We start from the raw sequence: 6,000 nt of genomic DNA, 5'->3' as shown, positions 1-6,000 counted from the left end.
TTTCATTAGTCTACATTTTTATTTGAAAAAATTCTAAATATCATTTTTACTACTAGCTACATTAAATATTCTTTTTACTAATTCTAATAGTATCTGTTAAGCTTAAAATATTGAAGACTATCCATTTATAATTTTTCTCATGTGGAAATGTATAAGTTAATATATAGTGCTAGTCCCAGAAAGATTTTAAGATATTTTTTTCCCCAAAGATTTCCTTATTTATCCATACAAGACCTGGGTTGTAAGCCAGAGGGGCAGGTGGGGGAGATAACAGGATTCACCAGAGACAGAGTGAGGAAGAAAGCAGGTAGATCTAGTAAAATACACTGTTAAGGGGAGTAGCAGACAAGACATGAGAAGTGTGCTGTGCCATGTGGGTCACCTTGCTGGCCCGGGGAACAAACTCATGCTGCAATGGCTGCTGATAACTTTCTAACCCCTTGTGCCACCAGGGAAGCCCATGTTTTTAATATTCTTTGTAACAAATTGTGTTATTTATCTATTTTCTCATTAGTCCTATTTTTTATTATTAGTTTATTTTTACATATTTTTGTGCATTTTTCCATCTCAGTTGCAACCCCCTTGGGTTTCCCATCACCAAATCACCCATGTGACATTAGTCTTTTATAGGCTCTCTCAAGTTCTATTTTGTTTCATTTACCTACCTGCCAGATTCCAACATCTTGTGATAAATATCTCTTCCACTTTTTTTTTTTCACAGTTAAAGCAATTATTTTACTATGATTTTTGTTTAAAGATGTATTTATTTATTCATACAGAACTGGGGTACAAGCCAGAGGTGTAGGGGTGGTGGAGGCTTCACCAGAGACAGAGTGGGGAGCAGAACAGGCAGATGGACAAAGTACATTCTGAGGGGAGCAGCGGGTGGGTCAGGAGAGGAGGTCTGCTGCACCACATGGGTCACCTCCAGGCCGGGGGATTGAACTGGCACTGAAGCTGTTGCCGCAGGCTTGCAGTGCTGCATCCTAATCCGCTGCACCACCAGGGAGGGCCTTATTTAACTATGATTTTAATGGGCTTTAGGAGGGAAACCTAACTCTCAGTGCCTATAATATGTGGGAGGTTTAAGTTAGTATCAATATTTGCACAAAGTTCACTGTATTTGTGAAAGGAATACTTCTGAAAGGAATATGAAAATATATGAATATTATTTATTATAAGTAGCAGTAGATGCTGCTAATGCTATCAAGATGGGTAAAATATAATAAATATATTCATATTCTGTCCTCTCCAGAAAACAGTTAGATTGAGTTCTTGTCCAACAAGCCTGAGTGGTAGGTGGAAAAAAAGTCATATTTTTAAAATGAGAAATGTACAAGCTGTTTATAATGCAGTTCTTTATTATTTTTAATTATTCTGTTTATCTGTCCAAAGGGAAATTTTCTGTATCCTCAATTTATATGATAACCACTAGTCACATCTGCCTTGGAACATATAGAAGGTGCCTTATATGCCTGAAAATTTCACTTAAATAGAATTTATTAACTAATTTAAGTGCCCATAACCACAAACATAATAGCCACCATTTTGGGCAGTGCAAAACCATTTAAAGAATAAGAACAAACATCATCATTTCTTGTAATATATTTAATATATATATATATATATATATATATACACTGCACATATATGTAATATATACATATATATGCACATACATATACATTATATGTATATAATATATATACATACTTAGGCAACGAAGGATTTATTTCTCTCACTTGCAGATTAAGATATTGTTTCTTTGATAAAAAATGGAACAATAACAAGAAAAAAATGTGATTGTTGCCAATTTTATCAAAAACCTATATCTATCCTTACATTTTTTTATTCTTGAAATTTTAAGATTTTTATCTAAATATTAACCATTTCTAAAGAAAATTAAAATCAATTCTCACTGCTACAACTGGCAGAAATATACTTCGCAAAATATATCTTGAATACAGCAAAATCATACTGGGATATTCTAAGTTAAATGATTCAAACTTAAAATTGATATCTATAAAAATTGCTTAGAGCAATGATAAAACAGACACACTTTTTTCTGTGTTGTGTTTTTTGTAGAGAAAGCATATATATTCCCAAATTATTTCTCAAGAAAGGTTTTGTGAGATAGGCATAATTTCATTCCCACTTTACAAGGGAAGTTTAGTTTTAGAATGATAAGTAAAAATAACCAATTAAAATGTTTAACAGCTTGAAATCTTGAAGCAGACTTCCTGGTTTATGTTCCAGTTCCCAGAATCACTAGTTGAATAAGTTAATTGGAATATATGCGCCTCAGCTCTCTTATGTGTTTAATGGGATAATAATAGTACAGCTCCTAGATCTGTTGCTAGATTTAAATGCATTTACATATGCACATTTCTTAGAACAAAGCCTTTTTAGAGAAAGAGAAGTAGAAGGGACTTCCATTGTTATCATTTCTAATTATCCTATTAATCAAGACATGCCATTTACACACAGCACACACACTCTAAACTATCTGAGTGAAGTCAGAAAGGCAAAAAAAAATAAGTGCTGCATTTACTGAGTCACAACTGACTCAGGGAATGAGGCAGAAAGGGGTAGACAGCTGGGCAGATATAGTACTGACCAAGTCATAGGATGACTTAAATACTATACTAACAGGCTTTAATTTCCTAATAGAAAAATTGAAAGATTACTCGCAATGGCATTGGCAAATATCATGCTTTTATGTGCTGTTCTGATGAAAGGCAATGATTTCAGAATAGTATAACTAGAGGCAGAGATATTTTGTGGGTTAATGGAATAGTCCAGATGAGAAATGGATACTTAAATTAGTACAGTGGTACTAGACATAGACTAAAAGGGGAGCGAACATTAGAAATGTCAACAGAATTGTTTGAGTGTGTTGGTAGATGTTAAGAGAGTTGAGAATTCCTTTGAAATTCTGGGTAACAGTGACCAAAATAAATCATGTAAAAAAATAAAGTGTACAATGATTGAGTTTAGTGTATAATGGATCTAAGATCCCAGCCTCAAGAATGACATGCCATTACACATTTGGATAATAATATTAGCCAGAAACTGTATGTGCTTTTTTTTTGCTTTGTTTTGTTTTTGTTTTAAGATTTATTGATTTGTGTAGACAGAACTGGGTGAGAGGATTCACCAGAGACAGAGTGGGGAACAGAACAGGCAGATCCACGAAGTACACTGCTGAGGGGATCAGTGGGCGGGTCAGGAGCGGTCTGCTGCGCCATATGGGTCACCTCTGTGATGGGGATCGAATGCATGCTGAAGTGGCTTCTTAGTGCTGTGCTTTAACCCACTGCACCACCAGGGAGGGCCAAACTGTATGTGTTTTTAACCAATTCATGGTTGGCTACTCTTATTAATTCAGAATACAAGATGTCAGAATGGGAATATACTCATAGACTATTTTTTTCAGTTATTGTTTATATGATTGGTGCCCAACTCTAATTTACACATGCAACTTAATTTTTTTTTTTAAGATTTATTTATTTATTCGCACAGAGCTGGGGTACAGGTCAGAGATGCGGAGGGTGAGAGGATTCACCAGGGACAGAGTGGAGAGCAGAACAGGCAGATTGAGGAAATACACTGCTGAGGGGAGCAGCGGGCGGGTCAGGAGAGGTCTGCTGTGCCATGTGGATCTCCTCCGGGGCAGGCGGGGATTGAACTCTTGTGGAAGTGGCTTAAGCTTCTTAGTGCAGTGCTTTAACCTTCTGCACCACCAGGGAGGGCCCGAAACTTAATTTTTAATCCAAATAAACTAAAAACTGCAAACACTGCTTTGGAATAATTCTGTTGTTGTTGTTAGATGATATAGTGAACTTTCAGGAAATATACTATTATTCTACTCAACTTGCAAACTGATAAAACACAGAAATGAAGAAATTATCCTTGCTGTTCCTAGAAAAAATTATTTCTTCAACTGATAATTCTTCTAGCTCCCTACTCTAATATATAATAAAACAAACATCTGACCTTTCTGGCTTTAAGCAATTTTTAATCTACGTTTTATTATTTCCACTACTAATTAAAACCAAAATGTTAGGTTTATATTTTGATTACTAATTATACCTGCTCCAATTTAGATTATCTGACCATTTTATGATTCACATTTACCAAATAATGCAAATAAAAGAAACAAGACTAGTTTTTCTCCAATGGCTCTTTGTGTGTATATATATATATATATATATATATATATTTTCCCTTTATGTTAGTTTTTTTTCTCTTTTGTAATCAAATAGTACTTAGAAGATTTGCAAGAGGTAAAAAACCTTAGACTGTGGTTCTTGACCTTTTATTTATTAAAATGCTCTGGATACAGATTAATTTACTTTGCAAATATTTATTGCTGTTTCACCTGACTTGAAATGGAAGCTGCAGGCACTTTGCTAAATTTATCAGGGATTTTCTGGCTTCCCAAAAACTTCTGGAATTACTTTTATCCCATATGAAAATTATATCTTCCAATTTTCTGCTAGGATGTCCCTAGGGAAACTGTAACTGATATGCCTATGAATTCTACTGCTGTAGTAATAGTTCTATTTTCTTTTGGTCTTTGTTAGTAGAGGTACATAGTTGTCAAAAAAATAATATTAACACTCCAAAACACTATCTTTTTATACTTCATATAAATAGGTCTTTTCTCTAATTAATGAGACACTATCTTATTTTGCATGTATTATGGTTCTAGCCATTTCTCTTTATGGGATCTTCATTTATAATAATACATTCTTAGCTCTATCTGAGTGACTATTACATGGATCTTTTTAAAATAGAGATAATGGTCATAGATACAGAACTTTCCTTTTATCACATCTTCCTATCATATTCAAAAAGAATACCAATGCTATGAGTTAGGATGTAACTGTTAGAGCAAGTGAAACAATAATAGGTGAACCACTCTATGGAATAATACAAAGCCAAGGTAAAGGTGAACATTTTAGTTGCCTGGGACAAGATACAGTTTTATTTTAAACAAATACAATAAGCTTACTAGTTTATTTTGACATCAAGTCCAAATCTAACCAAAAATTTCTTGTCCCTTTTCATTATGAACTCTTCCAATTTATTTTTTAAAGTTTTTTTTTAATTCAGAAATAAACATGAATATATAACATACTCATTTTCATGGGAATTACATTCTAAGAGGATAAAAGACAAAAATGAAATGATGATTAATTGAATGGGTAAGTGCTAAGAAGAAGGGGGGGAAAGGCTTAGATGAACAGACACAGAAATGTATTACTTCAAACTTGTTCAAAGTGTCTCTTTGGGTAACACTGGAAAAGAGACACTAAAGTAAGGGAGCAAATCTTGTAGGCAGTTGGAAAAGAATGTTCTAGGCAAAGGCAACAATTGTATAGGTTCTGAAACAAAAAAATTAGGAAGAGTTGGTATATTTGTGAAATAGTAGTAAATCCAGTTACTGAAGTTAACTAAGCTAGGAAGAGATGTAGTCAGAAAATGAGAAAAACAGACAGTGTCTAGGAATCAAGAGGATTCAAAGAAGAATCAATCCATTGACTTTAAACAAAGCAACATGAGAATTCTTAAATTTTTAAAATGCGACTTGGGCTACTGAAACAAACAGCAAGATCACATTTCAGCATTGAATATGGTTTGTACTTAAAGTACTAACACATATCGCAAAATTCTAATCAACTTAGGGCCTGCCATGCCATGACTGACTTTTAAATTTTTTATATTAAAACTTTGATTGTCAGAATTAGTTTTTCTGTTTTAAGATTCTAAATTGGATTATTTAAGAGAGATTAAAGGCCCTCCCTCATGGCAAAACAGGTTAAAATACAGCACAATGAAGGTCCCCACAACCACTGCAGCACAAGTTCGATTCCTGGCCAGGGAGGTGACCCACATGGCACAACAGACCTCTCCTGTGTTGCCTGCTGCTTGCCATAACAGTGTATTGCAGTCTATCTGCCTGTTTTGCTCCCGACACTAACTGGTCAATCTTCT

Source organism: Condylura cristata, unplaced genomic scaffold (assembly GCF_000260355.1).
Source record: "Condylura cristata isolate star-nosed mole 26May11 unplaced genomic scaffold, ConCri1.0 scaffold00012, whole genome shotgun sequence".
NCBI classification, from domain to species: Eukaryota; Metazoa; Chordata; class Mammalia; order Eulipotyphla; family Talpidae; genus Condylura; species Condylura cristata.
Note: the sequence above shows the minus strand (reverse complement) of the source record.